The 21,195-nt window shown below is 43.1% G+C and overlaps 1 pseudogene; it reads right to left on the bottom strand.

Annotated features, from left to right (window-relative positions):
• Positions 1-3,835: 3,835 nt before the first annotated feature.
• LOC107977909 lies at positions 3,836-4,088 on the bottom strand (annotated as a pseudogene).
• Positions 4,089-21,195: the final 17,107 nt, after the last annotated feature.

Genomic DNA, 21,195 nt, shown 5'->3' with positions numbered 1-21,195 from the left:
TTGTATTTTTTTTTTTTTTACTTCTGGTAACTGCTTTAAAAGAACAAAGCTCTTTGTTTAAAGGGGCCCAGGGACCTCATAATTGCCATGAGGCACATGAGTGGTTCCTATACTGTCTAAACAGTTTCTCTTTTAACATTAAATATTAAATTCATAATGGTTGGCCAAAATGTAGATGCTACCTGGAAAGGGGAGGTGATGCTATCAGGAAGACTGTAGAGACTGCAAAGAGAGACCTCCTGCATTACTTACCTCAGAACCACAAGGAAAAATCCCCCCATGCGCACCAGGTGAATGGAGAGCACAAACTGACCCACACCAGCACCTGACAACAAACGGCTGGAAGCATAAAGCACTTTGGCTGCCAGAGCATCTAGGGCTTCAGTCTCAGCCTGTTCCTATTTCAACAAACTATGATTCATCTGCATAGCTCAGTTGGAGCCCGTGGATTCTAGCAGGAGCATTTCCAGAATCTTTAAGAGCTCCAGGCCACTCCATGCAGGTGCTCACAGCCTTGGTGTCTCTCTTCTCTGATGACCTGGGTCTCTTTTTCTCACCCAGAATTTTCCAGCAGGAAGGTTGAGCAGCTGTCGTCCAATCGCTCCTCCACCCTGAGCTAATCCATAGCTCTCAGAGGATCCATCTGCTGAAGGCATGATTCATGAGGGCAGAGGGAAACCCAGCTGTACCAATTTTTAAAATAATAATGTCTATTATTGTAATTTATTATAGTAGTCATTTTGCAGTATAGCTATGCTACAAAAATCATCTGCCTGAGATTTCTTGATGCTAACCTCAAACCTACAAATACCAGACATGTCTGTCTCTAGGTAAAAGTGACACCCAGTGCTCAGCAAACCATGCACATAGATCAGAAAACAAGATCTGAGCTATTTTGAAAGAGAATAAAGGCAGAATAACAGAACAAAACACCAATAAAGCCTAGTTTCTCAACCTAACTCAGACATGCAGATAACTCATTCTAGATTAGTTAAATAATTTGATCTTGTATTTGCAGAATCCATTTCACATAGCATATGCTCTTCATACATGGCTTAGGCTGGTAGAAGGGTGATATAACTAAACCTAAAACAGATAAATTCATTTTTTAGTGAAGCAAGTGGCCACATTGGAAACATAGCTTTGGATTTAATGTCTACACTGGGTGTTACAGAGTTGTCACCATGCTCCCAGCTGATATTTGGGTTTACTGGAGGAACAATCTCAACTAAGCTCCTTGGGTTGCTTTTATTCTAATGTCATTGCAGGAACAGCTCTTTAGATCTCACTGTGCCCATAAAATACACAACAACTTGGTCCTGAAAAAAAATATATAATCCTGGGAATAAAATTTGTATCATTTCCCCCCAAAGTTCATGTGTTCAAGACTTGGTCCACAGCTTATTTAGCCAATCATTGAGAAGTGATTAGGTCATGAGGCTATCACTAATACAATGGATCGATCCAGTGATATATCCACAATTACTTTTTTGACACGGAATCTGAATATAAGGCTTAGGCTGGCCCTGAACTCACAATCCACCGGCCTGTGCTTCCTAAATGCTGGATTACAGGTGTGTGCTAGCATGCCTAGCTTAATGGTTAATAATCAGGTGTAATTAATAGGAGGTAATGGAAGCTGTTGGATTGAGGGCCTAGTTGAAGGAAGTAAGAGTCCAGGAGAGTTTCCTAGCAGAGCTTAGTATTTTTCAGGCCTTCCCCCCACACCCTGTCTGCTTTTTGGTGGTTATGAGCCCCTCTGTTCCATTACACCCCTCTGCCAGGATGTTCTGCCTCCCCACTGGTCAGGACATATAAAGCCAAGTGGCCATGGGCTGAAATCCCCTAAACCAGAAGCCCCAATAAAATTGTTCTACTTTAAGTGGTTATCTTGGGTATTTGGTCACAAGTATGATAGTTTAGTTGGCTTTCTGTTGCTATGATAAAGCATCATAACCAAAAGCAACTTGAGGAAGAAAGAGTTTGGCTTATATGTCCTAATCACAGTCATTCACTGAGGGATGCCAAGGCTGAAATTCCTCAAACAGGGCAGGAACCTGGTGATAGGAACTGAACCAGAAGAGTGGTTCTCAACCTTCCTAATGCTTCAAGTATTTAATACAGTTCCTCATGTTGTGATGACTCCCAACCATAAAATTATTTTCGTTACTACTTCATAACTAGTTTTGTTACTGCTGTGAATCACAATGTAAATATCTGTGTTTTCAGATGATCTTAAGATTAAGACCCCTGTGAGAGGGTCTTTTAGCCCACAAAGGGGTCACAACCCACAGGTTAAGAATCAGTGGCATAGACGTACACTGCTTATTGACTTTACCAAGTTTGATTTCATTCATAATCCAGGATAGCCCATAGAGGGATGTGCCCTCTCACATCAATCATCAATCAAGAAAATATTCCAAGGCTTGTCTATAGACCAAAATGATGGAGGTTTCTTCTCAAGTAAATTTCAACTTCCCAGGTGACTCTAAATTGTGTGAAATAGACAAAAAAAACAAACAAACGAAAACCCACTTAACTAGTACTGGTAAAATGTTCAAAAGCTCAAGCACTAGCTGCAGCTAGCAAACCAGTAGTCCTGAAGGAGAATAGAGAAAGTGGCAAAAATATAAAGCCCTCTTTTCAGAGATACTCCTGGATCTACGTTAAAATTTTCTATCTTATTTCATTAGTGTCACCTAGTCACGTGACCAAATTAAGATTTGAAGGAGACTGTTAAATGTCTAGTAAGGACTTGGGTCCTGCTTTTGCTAAAAGGGGATGAGAAGATCTGTGTTCTTCTCTGAAACAGGAAAACATCTTTAATAGTAAGTCTCTTGGCCCTATAACAGACATGAAAAATCATGCCCCCTTATACAAAAACTAATCAGAGGGTTTTGTTTTGTTTTGTCTTGTCTTGTTTTGTTTTTGGTATAACTTCTATAGAGTATGAAAGATCGGTACCACAAATTATGGCCAAATCAAGGCAAGCTCTATTGTGCTCACCAGAGAGCTGACCGGCTGTCTCACCCAAAGCAGTGTTCAGGAGAACAGCCCAAGCAAACTTCTCAATCCCCTTTTATAGGGCAAAACCACAGCATGTGGGGGGTGGGGTGGGTTTTGTGAGCAAGCATGGTTACAGAAGAGAGACCAGAAGTTAAGGAAATCTTCCTGGAACATTTGTTACGGAACATTCAATGGTTACAGTGGTGGGGCATAGCCCAGTTCTGAGAAACAGAAACTTAAAATGGAGCCAGGGTAGTTTCTCACACAGATTTGTGCAGAGACCTGAAGAATAAATGTTGGCTTCTCCCCTTCAATTCCTATATTTTTATCAATAGAAGTTAGGATATGGCCAATAATGAAAATTATGAGTTTTCAAGAGTAATACATCATGGGAAAGCATCAGCTCTGGTTTGATAGGTTTCTTTGTTCACCTCTCACAGAAGGCTTGAAGCTACCATTAGTTAACACTTGGTGAGCTGAATACCATAGCAAAGTTGGACTTTAAAACCTGTATTGCTGTTTTGAGTATTAGTTTTTAATTAGTTTACAAAGTAAATTTGTGAGAGTTGCATATGTATTTGATTTGGGGCTGGTCCCCCACCCCAACTTTCTCTTTCCTTGTGTCCCTGCCCCCAGGTCCCCCACATACTCTTTATCCTAGTATTCTTCTACTTTGTTCTATTGCCTTACCCACTTCCTTCTCTTTTTTTTTCTGAGTATCACAAAGATTTATTTAGCAAAAAGTTTCTTATGAAAATGTACATGACCCAACCCCAGTCAAACAGTCCTTTGGGGAAGGATATGAACTCCTCTGCTGAGCAGCCATTGTTTAGACTCTTTCCAAGGCTTCTAACATGATAATGCTGTTTCCTCGTATGACCACTATGCTGATGTTATTCTGTTACTCACCAGCTGCCATCTCCACACACTCATCAATCACAAGATTCATAAAAGGATCAAAGCCCCATAGTATTCCCTGTATGTATCTGCCACCATTTAACTTCAATGATAACTTCTTGTCCATAAATTTCTTCAGTTCGGGAGGGTGGGCCTTGCTTATGGCGACTCTTCAGTGGGCTCGGCACAATGGACCCAATTCCTTCTCCTAAAGCCCTTCCTTCCAGTCTCATGGCCCTTTCAAGTTTCTTAGTGTTTACCTGTTTACCCGTATTTATTCCTGCCTAGATACACAGAATTAGCACTTGTAGCCTAGAATCTGTATGTGAGACACAACATGCATTATTTGTCTCTCTGACCCGGAGTTGCCTTGTTCAATGTGTTTTCCATTTCACCTATTATCCTAAAATGTTCATAATTTCATTTTCTACATCTGAATAAAATTCCATTATGTGGTATCCATTCCTCTGGTGATGGACATCTGAACCAGTACAATTTTTTTTTTGCTGATGTGAACATGGCAGTAATAAACATGGCTATGTAAGTATCCAGGCAGTAGAGTGTAGAATCCTTTGGGTATATGGCCAGGAGATGTGTAGCTAAATAGTATTGTCATTCTCTTTTTAGTTTTTGTGATAAGTTGCCACACTGATTTTCACAGTGGCTACACTGGGTTTCATTCCCATGAAGAGTGAATAAAGATTCTTCTTCCCACCATTTTCTCCCCAGTACTTATTATTTTTTATGCTGGTCATTCTGATGGAATCTGTGATGTTTTATGATTGTCAACAGAATCTAGAATTTGATCCCAAAGATATATTTCTAGGTATATGTGCAAAGATTATCTTTTTGGTTTAATTAATGTGGAAAGACCTACCCTAAATGTGGGCAGCTCTATTTCCTAGATTAGGATCCTAGACTACATATCAAAGAGTAAGCTATCTGACCACCAGCATTAATCACTTTCTGCATCCTGACTGTTAGTACAATGTGACAAGCTACCCCAAACCCCTACTGCTAGGCATTCTCTACCATGATGGTCATGTCCTTGAACTTAGAGCCAAAATAAGTGTTTTCTCCTTAAGTTTCTTTTGTCAGGGTACTTTACCACAGAAATAGAAAAAAAATACTAACACAGAAATTTGGTACCACGTCTCAATCATAAGAGTTAGGAATCTATTTAGTGCTCATAGATTTTTTTTAAGTAAACACAAGAATGTAACAGAAGATGCTACATATAGGTTTTGGTGGTGTCCCAAGAAATTCTGAGATGAACTGGTTCATGTGGCTATCTGCATATAAGAAGATATGGTAGGGCTATAAAGTGACCTGGCTTCAAAGAGAAAAACAAAGCAAAACAACAACAACAACAACAACAAAACCCAAAATGAACAACAACAACAAAACAAATGGAGAAATGAGACTTTTGTTAAAATTTCATCCATCCAACAATGGTGGAATCAAAGTCCTCAGTGGCCAATACCTTAAGAGAGAGGCTGAAGCAGAGGGCAATAATTTTTAGAGAAGTTTGAAGAGGAGTGTATTTTTTTTTTCTGAATGTTCCAGAGACTGCTGAACAATCAGATATTCATAGGCCATGACATGTGACCTTGTGATTAGCTTGGGCTTGGACACTGGGATTTGCCAGCCTAAAGGTTAAAGAACTTAACCCTAAAGGATTAAGGGCCTTCAACTCTCTCTCTCTCTCTCTCTCTCTCTCTCTCTCTCTCTCTCTCTCTCTCTCTCTCTCTGTGTGTGTGTGTGTGTGTGTGGTTTTTCAAGACATGATTTCTCTATGGAGCCCTGTCTATCCTGGAACTCACTCTGTAGACCAGGCTGGCCTGGAACTCCCAGAGATCTACATGCCTTAGCCTTCTGAGTACTGGGGTTACAGGCATGTGCCACCACTGCCAGACAAGGATTAACAAATTTGACCCCCTCAGAAATGTGAGAACATGGCTCCTTGGCATGCTGCTCCACCCTCTGCCTTGCACTGATACCACAACTCTCAACTTTTAAAAGTTTAGAAACTTCCGTGTGGATTCTAACAGCATGGAGAGCACCCATTTAAGGTACTCTTTTTCTGGAGCAAGATACAAGTCCAGTAATTAATCATTGATCAAACCACCAATGCCTAAAAGAGAGGTGGTTTGACTCATACTCTCATAAAAAAGAACTTGGTTTTCCCAAAAGCTCCTAATTGAATGCTCAGATCAGTAATAGGTACCTGGCAGCCTCTTTCCTCAGTACTTAATAGCTAAGGATGAGCACTTGACTTCCCACGAAAGCATAATTTTCATTGGAACAGAGTAACCTGGGATTTACAAAGCTGGAGGTGGTTTTGTGTGGTTAACAAAGCACTGTGTTTAATCTTTAAAGATTATCCCAGTTCATCCAGTGCTTTTGTTGAACTAGTGAGGTGATCTTAAAATGGTCTACTGGATGGGAACTGGTAGTTTATGCTGTTGTTTGTTTGTTTGTTTGTTTTAAAAGCTCTTTACAAGCTGGACGGTGGTGGTGCAGGCCTTTAATCCCAGCACTTGGAACAGAGGCAAGTGGATCTCTGTGAGGTTGAGGCCAGCCTGGTCTACAGATCGAGTGCCAGGACAGCCAGTGCTATGCAAAAAATCCTGTGTTGAGAAAGAAAAGTTCTTTGCAATTAATTATTAGTTTTAAAGCCAAAGCTTTAGGTGTCCTGGTCCGCTGGAATGCCAAAGTGAAAGTGGTCCAACAACCTGTTGATCCTTTGCTATTTTATTAGGAGCCACCCTCCACCTGATTCCCTCCAGTATCCTGTTGTTTCCGTCCTAATCCTGCTCTCATCGAATAGAATCCATCCCTTTGAAAGAGGTCCCTTGTACTTTGCATGCTCCACCACAGAATCTGTACTTATGCTTATCACTGATCCTTCCTCTAGGCCCTAGCTCTGAGCTCTGCTTATCAGCCAACAGAACTCCTTCATATTGTAAAGGTCACAGGTGCTTTGAGGCCTTGCAGGGAGTTTCTATGTAGCTCTGCCTTAATCTCTGTTGTGATGATTGTCATGTGGAAATACTATGCCTAAATGCGTAAGAAGAATAAACCACAAGGTCAGACGCTAGAAGTCTTGACCCAGTGCCTGAAAAGATGGTACTGACTCAAGTTTCATTCTTCACCTCACACGGATGGTCTTCCCCCCTGGCTGTGAGGCTTTCGACACCAACTGAAGGCTAGTTTATCTAAGTGGATACTAAAGAGAACTGTTAACAGGGCCCAATATATCATAAAAAAAAAAAAAACCTTCCACTAATTGTATCAATTATTTCCTCAAAAAATCAGTAAGTAGATACAGTAATATAGACAGGCACAATCCATAGTCATTCCTCATGAGCCATCCATCTCCTTCCCTAGGACTGACATTCATATCTGTTGTAATTTAAGAAAAGCAGCACTGAAGCGAAAGATGCCATGTGACAGGGTTCAAGCAGAGTTTTTTTTTTTTTTTTTTTTTTTGTTAATTGGGGAAAGGGATCGGGAAAATAAAAAGGGGAAAGGGGAGAGGGGGGCCGGCCTCCAGGGCCAGGAGCAGCAGGAGAGAGGAAAGAGAGGGGACAGAGGGAGAGGGGGAGAGGACAGAGGGAGAGAGAAAGGAGGGAAGGGAACATAGTGAATAAGCACCGGTGGTGCTCTTAGTGGCTGCAGCTGAGGACATATCCTGTCATGACCCCAAGGGCAGGCTAGTACAGATGCCAGAATAGTAACAATATCTCCACTTCTGTTGGGCTATGTGGGGTCAGAGCTGGCTTTCACCACTCATGCCCATGCTAATGGGCAGCATGACCACATTACACGTTTTTTAAGTGCAAGTCTTCCTGGGCCTAACAGTTTCTGTGCCCAAGCTGAGACTTGCTGGTGCCTCTCCATTGACCATGCCTGGGTACTCAGAGAGTCCTGGGATGGGTAAACAATATTTCCACCCACAAACAGTCTTCATTGTTGAAGAGAAATGTAACTGCTTGCTTCTGGACAAACGTGTTCTTTTTCACCTGCAGTGCCTTATCGTTTTTGTCTTACTAAGCTTTGGTTTGAGTTTCAGCCTTTGATAGACTCACAAGCACTGAACTTGTCTTTCTGTCAGTCTTCCTCAGAAATTCAGACTCTCTGGGCCGTAGTGGTACACACCTTTAATCCCAGCACTGGGGAGGCAGAGGCAGGCGGATCTATGTGAGCTCGAGACCAGCCTGGTGAAGGGACCAGCTCCCCTTTCGGCAGTCATAACACCGAACACATGCTCTATGACTTTGTCTTAGACACTAGAAAGTCAGATGCCTGCCTCGTGACAAGGAACCAATCAGAAGTTAGCTGGTGGCACTATGCTTTACAACCCTGGGTGTACTTTACGGACAAGCACACAGCAATGACAGCAGAGCATAGCAACCACCCTGGGAGGGCCTATGGGCCATAACAACCAGTTGACCAATCAACACAGGGCAAACCCTCCAAGGCTGGAGGCACACCAATAGTGAGCCTGTGCGTACCCCTAGACACTCCCCTTATGCTGCCCTATAAGATCTCAGTCCTGTGGTTTCTCAGAGTCTTTTTTGAGCCATCCGCCATGGTGGGTAGGTGAAAGACCCGAGCTCACATGGGGTTAGCTCGTTAAATTACAATAAAGCCTCATGCAGTTTGCATCAAGCTCTCGAATCTGCCTGGTGATTGGGTTGACCGAGGTAGTGGCCTGGAACCCCGGATACCTGAGTTTTCCGGGGGTCTAACACTGGTCTACAAGAGCTAGTTCCAGGACGGCCTGCAAAGCCACAGAGAAACACTGTCTCGAAAAACCAAAACCAAACCAAACCAAAACAAAACAAAACAAAAAAGTAAGAAAAGAAATTCAGATTCAAGACAAATCTGACCACAATTACTTTCAAGTGACCCAGAGAAAGGGATCTTCATCTGCCTTCTCCTTTTCTTATCCCTTTTATACGTTAGCCATTTATAGATAAGATTTACAGGATAGTCTAAATGAAGGCACTACAATCATGGTGGTACTTTAGTCTTGGTGGCTGCCAGGACTGAAGAAGATAAGTGTTCATCTACGTGCAAGAAATGAGAGGTGAGGCCAACTATCCCCTGAGGTTTAAGAATTGGGGGTGGGATGGAGACTGCCACCCAGGACATCAAAGTGCATAAATTATCCAGGCTGCATATGTGAGAGCATCTTTATCTTACTGTAAGTTGTACAACCTTCCAACTTGTTTTGCCTTGTTGACAACTGGTAGACACCAGTCTGTTCCTTTGTGTGACATCTCGGGAGAACTTGTCCTTAACAAACCCTTTATGTTTTATGAGTTTGGGTTTCTTAGCCACAAACCAGGCAGCAGATGGAAACATTGATTACTGAATTTGATGAGAGATCGTTGCAGGGGTTCATCTGGGAGGAAAGTGGGAGTGTCTCCTGGCTGTCGATCAAATCTAAAAGACCATTGATTATGGTATACAGCTTTATTTTGTGTACTTCTGAGGAAAGTTTATACAGCACCAGTTGGAACTGGAGAAGTCACCCACTGGAAGATGCAATGTTATTCCATGGAGATGTTAAATGTATATATAACTTGGAGTTCTGTCTGTGGTACCCCTTCCAAACAGCAAGCACCTGAACTGTGAGCGACCGGACATCTTGGAGAATCTGATCCAATAAATCCCCATGGATACATCTTTTGTTTGCAAACTGGTCCTGAGCATATTCCTTGCAAATGAATAGCACTTGCCTAGTTCGCTTCTATAAATATAAGCTTGCTCCAAATCACAGATGGGAGCACACTGTAGAGGGAGAAGCAAATGAGGATGTTAAGAGAACATGGTCATCAGGGGTAATTGACTTTGAAGCAGTATTGTCAAAATAGAGTGTTAATCTCTTCCTTCTCCAAGAGACTTATCCCTCCCCACTTTGGGGATGGTTTCTGCAGGAAACTCTCTTTGGGCCTAGGGGTTCATCAGCAGGTGAATGGATAAATAAAATGTGGTACATAACAATAGTGAATTTTTACTCACCTGTAAAGAATAAAATTATGAACTTTTTCAAGAAAATGGACAGAGCAAAAGACTCAAAAACATACTTTCTCCTTAGAAATTCAGACTCAAGACATACTTTCTCTTATCTGTTTATCTCTTAGAAATCCTAGATTTTAATTGTTATTGTATGTGTATGTTTGTGGGATATGACAAGACTAGAAGGGATATCATGAGGGAGGAAGAAGGCATTTCAAGGAGAGAGTGATAGAATACATGTGGCATGAAAGTACAAGAGTGGTTATTGGGGAACAGCATGAGGGCAGTGGAAGAAGGGAAACAGTAAGAACAAAGTCTATATACTAATACCACAATGAGGGCTGGGAAAGTGGGTCAGTGGGTAAAGCATTTGCCATGCAAGCATGAGGACCTGAGTTCAAATCCCCAGGATGTATGTAATAGTTGGGCACAGTAGTGTGTGTATGTAATCCCAGTGTTTCTATGATGAGATAGAGAATGGACATAAGAGAACCCCTTGGAGCTTGCACAGCTAGTCCAGCATATACAGCAATGGACAAAAGAGCAGAAGAGATGAGATGTTAGAGAGAGGTCCTGTCTCAAACAAGGCAGAAGGTGAGGAATAACTACAGAAATTGTCCTCTGATAACCATATATGTGCACACACACACACACACACACACACACACACACACACACACACACACCACTCACACACTCACACATGCAGACACAAATACCACACATGTGTACGAAACATAAATGCAGAATAAAAGGATAAGTAATACCAAAATGAAAACCATTACTTTGCATGCTAATTTTTCAGGGCTTTTTGCTTTTTCTGAGATAAGGTTTATCTGTGTAGTTCTGGCTGTCCTGGAACTTGCTCTGTAGACCAGGCTGGCCTTGAACTCAGAGACTGGCTTGTCTTTGTTTCTCAAGTGCTGGGGCTAAAGGTGTGAGCTACCACTGACCTGCTTTTATGCTAAGTTTTAAAATTAATATTTATGCAAAAAAGAATAAAGATAATTCTCTGAAGTGAATGACTGAATGGATGAATTAATTAGTTAATTAATTAAAACCTAGGCACTAAGATAACAGTTCACAGCTGGACTGTCACTTATACATGCTGGGAGAGGGAAAATCAGTTTTCTCTAATAGAATGACACTGGGTGTCACAACTACTCCAGGGCAAGTCTCATTTTCAGGAGTAGCTGACCAACATATCATGGGCTCCACAGTTTTCTTGTGAGTGCTTTTATTTGGTAAAAGTTCAGTGGTTGGTTTTTGTTTTGTTTTTGTGTGTGGTTTCATTTTGTTTGCTTGGTTTTGGGGGTTTTGTTGTTGTATTGGATTTTTGTTTGTTTTTTGATAAAGAACTCAAAGTTAGGTGAGTAGGGAAGGGGAAGGATCTTGGAGGAGGGAAAGAGTTAGATCGAAATATATTTAAAGTTAAAATTGTTTTAAATAATAAAAAATATAAAAAGAAAAATTTAATCTTTCATTTTAAAGATTTGTGTTATTTTTGACTCTCTCTGTGTGTGTGTGTGCGTGAGTGTGTGTGTGTGTGTGTGTGTGTGTGTGTGTGTGTGTGTGTGTGTGTACATGGAGCTGGATTTTCTGTGAGTTTAAGGATGCTGAGAATTGAACTTGGGTCTTCTGCACAAGGAGCATGTCTTCGAAACCACTGAGCCATCTGTCTCCAGCCCAAGGCTTAATTTTAAAAAGCCTAATGAATGTCAAGGACAACGGAAAAGATATGACTACAAAAGTTCTAAATTTTAACAAGAAACAGCATTCCACATGTGTAAGAGGCCTCTCCCCATTAGGCCAGTTCCCTCTAATTCCTCTCAATAATGCTCTGTAGTTTTCAGTGGACAAATATTGTATTTCTTTAGTTATGTTTGCTCTTGATAGTTATGTTGGGTGCTATCATGAATGAGATTTCCTGAACTTCATTTTCTGGAACCTTCATCTTCACTATAAAGAAATACAATTAATTTTGTATAGTAACCTCATACACCATATATAATGTGGCTGTGTTTGCTTAGTTTCCAGAAAAGTTTGGATAGTTGTTGATTCTTTCAACTCTTTTGTAGATAGACATAGGGAGGGAGGGAAGTAGATAGACAGATAGATAGATGATATAATTCTAAACAAAGATACCTTACGCATTCCATCCTAATCTGAACTCTTTAGTTCATTTTCTTGTCTGATTTCCATTGCTGTGATGTGCCTGGCCATGTTTTTGTTTGGAACACTATGGATTTGGGGACTTTGGATTAAGAAAGCAGTGGGATGTTTTGATCCAGGCTTAATGGGCCATTCTAGTAGGAACATGGAAGACAGTGGTACTGAGGATGACTCGAAATATGGGGCCTGGATCAAGAGGTTTCAAAGGAGCAGAATGTTAGTATGTGGCTTAAAGACCAGTCTTGTGATATTTTGGCAAAGAATGTGGCTGCTTTTTGCCCTTGTCCAAGACCTCTGCCTGAGGCCACAGTGAAAAGTTTTGGATTATTTCCATTGGCAGAGGAAATCTCAAAACAGCCTAGTATTGACTCTGTCATGTGTTTATTAGTGGTTACTGTTATGAAGATATATAACCAAAGGGAGTAAGCTGAGCAAGGGAAAATACAAAAATGTACACAAGCAATGTGGACACACCTCTTCACACCAATGCCTTGACCCAATGCTGCCATGCGGTGACCTGGGCATGTCTGTTCATGTGCCTGCCACATTCTAGTACTGCCATGTGGCAGAAGGGGCACATGTTTGCCCACCTGACATGTCCCAGTGCTGACACCTTGTTGCCTGGGTGCACCTGTTTGTACATGCCATGGCCTAGCACCATCATGGCAGTAAGTGCTTGCAGACCTGTTTGAGCTCCTGCTGTTTTGAAGCATCACCACATTGCAGGTTGCAGTGCAGGCATGCCTATTCTTGGGTCTGCTACGTGTCGGTGCCATAATGTGGAAATGTGTGCAGTCCTATTCCCACACCTGCCATGTCCCACCTGCCACCCTGTGGTGGCACAGCACTCCTCTTTATGCACCTTCCTCTGGTGCTAACACATGGTGACAAGGCGTTCCCTTTCATGCACCTGTCAAGTTCTAACACCACAACACGCTCACATGGGCTCACCTGTTTGCGAGCCTGCTATGTCCTAGGGCCTTCACGTGGTTGCTTGTACACCCGTTTGTGTCTGCCATGCCCCAGTGTCACAGGCACACATTTTATGCATCTGTTATGTCTAAATGCTACCACCTAGTGGTGTGGGCACACCTGGTGTGCCATGTCTGCTATGTCCCTGCTCTGTCACCTGGTAACACAGGTAAGCCTGATAGCCCAGGGCAGAAGCTCACAGGAGGGAGGGGTTTATATCCTTGCCATGTACCGATACAGCGGCATGGGGATGTTGCCACAATTGCTGTGTCACAGTGCCACCATGTGGAGAGACAGGCATACTTATTCACAGGCTGCTGGCCAAGTCCCAGCAATACTAGATAACTGCGAAAGCATTTCCATTAGCATGCCCGATGTGTCTCAGGGCCACCATATGGTGACAAGGGTATACTTTTTGGCATGCCTTCCAATGTCCAAGCACTGCGATCTGGTGACATAGGCATGACTGTTCATGCACCTGTGGTGTCCCAGTGCCACTGCAAGGCAGTGTAGGCATGCTTGCTTGTGTTCCTGCCTTGTCTCGATACACCCACGCGACAGAGTGGGCGTGCATGTTTGTGCATCTGCCATGCGGCTACACCTCCATGTGGCAGTGCCGGAAAATACTTTAGTGTGTCTGCGGTGTCCTAGAACCAGGGACACTTGTTGGCATGCCTGCTGTGTCTCAGTGCTACCACATGGTAGACAGACGTACCTGTTCGAGCATGTGACATGTTCTAGCACCCTAAATTGGTGGCATGGGCATCACTGTTCCCACACCTGCCCTGTACCAGTGCTGCAATGTGGGAGATGCAGGCAATCCTGTTTCTGCACCCTGCCGAGTCCTAACGCCAGCATATAGTGGCATGACACTCCTTTCCACACACCTGCGATGCTCCAAGACCACCACATGGTGGACCACCAGTGTTTCCACAATTCAAAGGGGCATGCATGTCCACACACGTGCTATTTCCAGTGCCACCAAGTGCATTCAAGGGCCTGCCACATCCCAATGCCACCACCACGTGTAAGTGTGGAAAATCCTGTTGGAGCATCTGCCATACACGTAGCAGAAGGGCCTTGTCTTTGTAATTGCCCAGAGCCCATATGTGGTGCACAACACTCCTAAGGACCCAGCTGCTGCCATTTCCCAACACTGTCACATGGTGGCATGGACATGCGTGTTCATGCTCATGCTGTGCTCTAGTGCCTACATGTGATGTCGTGAGCAGGCTTTGTTCACACGTATGCGGAGATAAACGTGGCTACGTGGTAGCATGTGCATACTTTGTAGCACGCAGGACATATCCTAGTCCTGTCACGTGGCAGAGCAGGTAGGCCTGTTCATGGATCGTCATGTCCCAGTGGAAGGCAATGATGCAGTGCCTCCACGTGGTGGCACAGCCACATGAGTTCACACACCTGCATGTTCCAGTACTGGCAGGCTTTCAGTGCAGAAACAGCTGTTCATGTGCCTGCCTGCCATGTGATGGCATGTGCGAGTCTGTTCCCCGTACCACCACATGGGGGCAAACAGCACTCCATTAGCACATCTGCAGTGTCCCAATGCCACCACATATTGCAGGCATGTCTGGTTGCATGCCTGCCATGCCCCAGTGCATCACTGCCACGGACCACCCCAGCGGGGTATGGGAGTCCCTGGGATGAGGGTCCTCAAAGAACAGGTGGGTAAGGATTCGGCAGTGACAAACAGAAACACAGGCAGTTTGAATCTGAGTGTATTTTGCAGTTCTCAAACAAGGTTTTTTATAGAGATATTTTCTCAAGGAATGTTTTTGTGAAACCCAAACATACGACAGTATTGCTACTTGGCACAGTGACGCAGAAATCCAAAACATAGAATCATGCAGGGTTAATCAAAACACGAAATTGTCCTTGACTAGTCAAAACATAGGACCGTCCTTGGTTAACATAGGATCATCCAAGGCTAACCACATATTTCTTAAATCAAATTAGTATATTTTTATGGTCAGTTATTGTTTAACATCTATTTCCCAGTTCTTCTGAGTTTTTGAAGTATTGAGCTATTTTAACTATTTTAACTCTTTCATATTAAAAGCTTTCATTACTAGTCACTTACGCCCACTTTCGATGACACATGTTTAGCCATAGGAAATTTTATTGTTGGGAACGTTTCTACTATTTGTACTTATATGAATGATGTGAATGATTTGGAAAAGTGCTGGTTTTTCCTGAGATGAGGTCATGACTAGTGACCCCATCTCAGGGGATGGTTTCTTATCTAATTCTTTTGTTTAAAACACAAGCACAGGCTTTTAGGAACATTTCGTTAATGTGAAAAAAAGGAATAGAAGAACAAACAGAAATTGCCATGAGAATCACAGCCCAATTTTATCTCCAGCTGAGAGTTCCACAACCGTTTCCATGAGACCTCCTTCTTTTGAAGTTATCGCCTTTATCTGTGGAAGTTGTCTCACAGAATCTACTGGATTTGGTGTGGCATGTCACAAACCTGGTGTCATGAACAGACTTTTTTGTACTTTTCCTGTGTCCCAGCAATGTCATGTGGAGAAATGTTCATGCATGCCCTGTGCCTGCTAAGTCCCAGCAATGCCAAGCCGTGGCGAGCACTCTTGTTCATGTGTCTTTCATGATCCAGTGCCACAATGTGGTGGCACAGGGACCTTTTATCATGCATGCCATCTCCCAGTACTACCACCTGGTGGTGCATGCACACCTGCTCATGTGCCAGCCATGTACCAGCAGTGCCATCACGCCTGTTTGTACCCGTGCCGTGTCACCAAGTGGTCACTTGGTGACATGGGTATGCAATTGTGCACACCTTGCCATGTCCCAGAGCTGCCATGTGGTGGCCGGGTCATGCAAGTTTGTATGTCTGCTGTATCCTACTGTTACCATGTGGCGGCCTAGGCACCTGCTGTATCTCAGCATCACCACATGCTGGCATGGGAATGCCTGTTTGCATGCCTGCCATGTTCCAGCGCCATCACGTGGCATCACAGGCAAGCCTGTTTGCATGTCTGCCTAGTCTGGGGGTGCAATGTCACCGCATGGCCACACCCATCACAATTATTCCATCTCTCAGTGCTGCACTTGGCATTGCCAGCTCACTTGTTTGAAAGCCTGAGAGGTGTCAGTGCTGCCCTCTGAAGTAGTTGGACTTTCCAGACCAGCCACGTCACCACATGGTGGTGTGGACAAGGCTGTTCCCACACTTACGGCCATCGTGTGGTGTGACATAGCTCTCCTGTTGGTGAACCTAAGTACCAACACCTCCGTATAGCAGTGTGTACTGCAGGAGAATTGTCTGAACAGCCAATTCACTGTGCCTGTAAAGCAACCTTGGATCAATGGATGGAGTCAGTGATTGGCTGACGAGGATTAGCCATAGAGTTCTTGGAGGACTTAGGAGGGTCCAAGGCAGACAGGAAATGAGGAGGAGGAGTTCTGGTGATTTTCTGCTGCTGGTGGTTTGGGGAAAACGTGAAGGGGGCCAGCCAATCACTCCACTTCCTTGGATTTTTCAGGTCTTTATCTCAATTTCTGACTCCCGAGTTTTTATTATACTAGAACAAATTAGGTAATTGTTACTTCTGGCAGCCTCAAGTGTGGGCAAGCTTGTTCACACACCTGTTCCAGCCCCAACATGTGGCATCATAGGCAAGCCTGTCTGCATATCTGCCGTCTGCCAAGTCCACTGCCACGGTGTGGTAGCACAGTCACCCCTGTTCACAACTACTCCATCTCCCAGTGCCACTCTTGGTGGTGCTGTCTCATCTGTTCTAAAGCCTGCAATATTGCAGTGCTGTCCTTAGGCAGCATGGGCACAGTTGTTAGCTAGCACCCATGCTGTGACCCAGTGTTACCAGGTGGCTGTCTGGGCACATCTGTTCATATTCCTAACACCACATGGAGGTATAGGCATGCTTGTTTCTGCAACTGTGTGTCCCAGTGATGCCATGTGGCAACATGGACATGTACTTTTGCAACTATTGTGTGCCAGCATCACTATGTAACAAGTTTGCATATCTGTTCACATTCCTGTCATGTACCAATAGTGCCACATAGAGGCTGGGGCACACTTAGTTGTGTGGCTTGTGTGTCCCAGTGCCTCCACATGGTGGTACAGTAACACCTGTTTGCACACCTGCTATCGTACAGTATTGACAAGTGGTGCCATGGACAGGCCTGGTCACATCCATGCCATATGCCATTGCGGCCCTGTGGCCACAGCTATTCGCACACATGCCATCTCACAGTGCTACCACATGGCTCACCTATTTGAAAGCTGGAGTGTCCCAGCATTGATCCCAGGCATCCTGACACACCTCGTCACATGCCTGCCATCTCTTATCACAGCCATTTGACAGGGTATCTCGAGATGCTTGTTCACACATGCCTGCCTTTTCCCAGAGCCACTCCATGGTGGCAGGATATCTACTTATTGTGTCCCAGTGCACTGCCTCACCTGTTTGAAAGCCTGTGGTGTCACAACACCACACCTTGGTAGCATGGGCACACCTGTTTGCACTTGTGCCTAGTTCCAGTGATGCTCTCTAGTGGGGCGGGCCCACCTTTTCACACACTTGCTATATCCCATAGCCATCACCTGGCTGTGTAGACTTGAAGTTCCTGCACCTGCCATGTCTTGGCAGAGCCATCTGGCAGCATGAAAACTGGTGTTGGTGCCTGCTATGTCTCCACCTGGTAGCACAGCATGCTTGCCATGTCAGTGTCATCAAATGGCAGGATGGCCATGTCTGTTAACCTATCTGCTATGTTCATATACAGGAAGGAGCAGGCATGCATGTCTGAGTACCTGATATGTCCCAGCACCACCACACCATGCCTGTTCATATGCCTGTTATGTCCCAGCACTACTGTGTGATGATATAGGCACCTATTCATGTGCCTGCCATATACGTGTGGCCACATGGTGAGATGTTCTCATTCTTGCTACGTACCAGCCCCATGGCATGGCACTGCTGTTTGCCTACCTGCTATGCACAGTCCTGCCACGTGATGGCACAGATGTACTGTGTGACTGATATATCCCAGAGATGCTACCTGGTGACATGCATGTGACTTTCCCCCCAGCCTTCCCACTATTCAATAGACACACCTTTGTGCACTGTGCTGTGGACCAGTGCTGTCACTGGGCAGTGCAATTGTCTTTTCTATTGTAAAAGATACCATGATACCAGCTTACAAAACGAAGGATTTAACTGGGGACTTGCTCAGTTTCAGAGGGTGAGTACATGAGCATCAAGGTGGAGAGCATGCAGTAGGCGGGCCAGCACGTGCTGGAGCAGCAGCTGAGAACTTATAACTGACCCACCAGCAGGAGGCAGAAGCTGGCCTGGCAACGGCTTTTGAAAGTCCACCCCCAGTGACATACCTCCAAAAAGGCCACACCTCATAATCCTTCCCCAATAATCCACTGACTGGGGAGGAAGCATTCAAATATAGGAGTCTATGGGCACCATTCTCACTCAAGCATCCCACCAAGGAAGGGGAAGGACAAAACCTCTTGGGATAAAAGGAACAAATGGCATCACTGAGTACTGAAGCTTTCCAAATTAGCCTGCTTTCCTGAATCATTCAGAAAATGAACGATTCTTCTCTATGTATCCTATCTAAGCACGCTTCAATACTTCGAGTCCCCCAACACTTTTGTCATCCTTACTTTCTCTGAAGCCTCCCTCCCCACCATGAAGCTACCTGTCTAGGTCTGACCTCCATGCCAGTTACTGCACAGCTTTTCTAACATCCTCTATCCTCTGGGTAGCTAATGAGTTTACTGTCCTGGGCTTGTTTTTCTTCTAAGTTCTAATAAAATTGTCCTCGAGCATACTATTGAGCCCATTCTTAAATTCTTTTATTAATGAAACCACCAATGTATTTTAAACTTGCCATGATTTGACTCTTTGCTCTGCAAAACTATAAAACTTAATGAAACATAAAAAGGAATCCGGGTTGACACACAGAATTTGAGGTAACCAAAACCTGTGTTCCTGGGCCATGGTCACTAAAAGCGTACTTCCATTAAAAACTACTTTCATGTATTTTATGCCAGGTGGTAGTGGTAGATGCCTTTAATGTCAGCACTTGGGAGGCAGAGGCAGGAGGATCTCTGTGAGTCTGAAGTCAGCCTGGTCTACATAGTTAAGTTCCAGGACAGCCCTACATAGTGAGACCTTGTCTCAAATAAACAAACAAACAAATAGATATTAAAATGCACTTTATTAATGAGACTAAAAACTTCAGGAGGAAATTCCAATTCCTCCTGGATCAATATTTCCCAAACGTGATAATCCAATGAGGTAAACAGACAAATAAGACATTGAAATTTTCATATATAAGCACTTAAGAAACTACACACAATTTTCTTTGGTGTAATAAAGAAACCAAAGGTAATGATTGGTATTGATTCAAATAAGGTATATACCAGCAACTTTATAATTACATTTTTAGATATAACTAAAGTAATGTAATCCTTTCTTTTTCCTGGTGTAACTTCCATTTCAAAAGCCCACAGGATTCCCAGTTAGCTGACTCTCCCTCATGTTTCTGGATCAGATGCAAGCAACCATTTTGCTACTGCTCTAGCAACATGCCTGCTGCCATGCTCCCCCAACATAAGGGGCACAGGCTCACCCTCTCAAACTGTTAAGCCCCAGTAAACTCTTCTGTAACATCCTTGGTCAGGGATATTCACAGCAACAGAAAAGTAGACACACACATATACAGGTGTAGATATAGATAAATACAACCTGCCAAGTCCATTTCGTGTTGCTCAGATTATGTTGGATTGGGTTATTAGGACTGACCAATCCTGAAGGGTCAACCCTAAATACATATACACATAAACCCAAGAGGCTTTTCCCTGGATAAGACTGATTCCTAGTAGCTTTTCTTTCAGTGATGGGGTCTTGTAAGAGTTCCTCATCCCATTTTGGCATGTCAACTGGTGGGGTCATTGTGCAGGTCTTGTTCAGGAGGCCATATTGTTAAGATTTGATGGGTGCAACTCCCTATCATATATAGAAGACTTCATCTCATAGCCTACATATGATCTCAAGATTCTCTAAAGAGCTAATGGTATTTCTAAAAGAAATGTCTGTATTAAATGTACAATCCTATATAGTAAGAACTACGAACACCACAAAAAACACCTTATAAATCTTTAATCATTTAGACAAACGTGGTTGGTAGGCAGTTAAGTGACTGTCTCCATCAAGTACATTCATGTATCAGGGTGGGGGAGAGGGTATGATTTGGTACCTGACAGCCAGTCAGCCAAAGTGTATTTATAAAGGACCAATACGAACACAAGATGCAGTAATAAGTGCTAGTCTTATTCTTAAGGCTTTCTCTGACAAAACCTTCCTATGGCAACACTTTGTTTCACTGTGTCTGAGCTAGGCACCTTGATGTGAAATACAAGATGCATACAATTAAATTTTTTTGACAAATACAGTTTGACAAAACAAGTATTAGTTTTCTAGAAAACACTAATGGATGGCTAACATTAAAATAACCAAGGTTACATATTCTTCATGTTCTTTTCTAGAAAATTGTTACATGTATTTTATATATGTGTGTGTGACTGGGGAGATGGCTCAGCAGTTATATATGTGTGTATATGTATAATATTTACATGTTTTAACTATGTACTGGTTTAGTTTAACAGAGAATAGCATTTTTAGTTTGATGTTTTAAATATCAACTATGCATCTTTATTTTTTGTAGCAATAAAACCTGCAACAAATGTTAGATTTCCTACTAGCATTCTTCACAATTTACAACTTGAATGACGGTGTATCTGTATGAATATCTGCAATGAAGTTACAGAAGTCATATGAACAACAAAAATCTGATGTCTGATCCTTTGCAAATGTGAAGCTATTTTTACTGTTTTTTTTCAAGCAGTCAAATATAAACAGGATGAGACCATTTACACTTGAGATGAGGAACTTCAGTGATTACCCCAAATGGGTGAGTATAAACTAAAACTCTTGATGTTAATCTTATTCATTTCAGGTGTAATTAACTTCAGATGGCTTACATTACAAGTATTATAAACTTTTATTTGTTGTCTTCCTTTTGTTCTAA

This window comes from Cricetulus griseus, chromosome 2 (genome assembly GCF_003668045.3).
Source record: "Cricetulus griseus strain 17A/GY chromosome 2, alternate assembly CriGri-PICRH-1.0, whole genome shotgun sequence".
Lineage (NCBI taxonomy): Eukaryota > Metazoa > Chordata > Mammalia > Rodentia > Cricetidae > Cricetulus > Cricetulus griseus.
The sequence above is the reverse complement of the archived record's forward strand: the minus strand, read 5'-3'. Positions and strand labels throughout refer to the sequence as shown.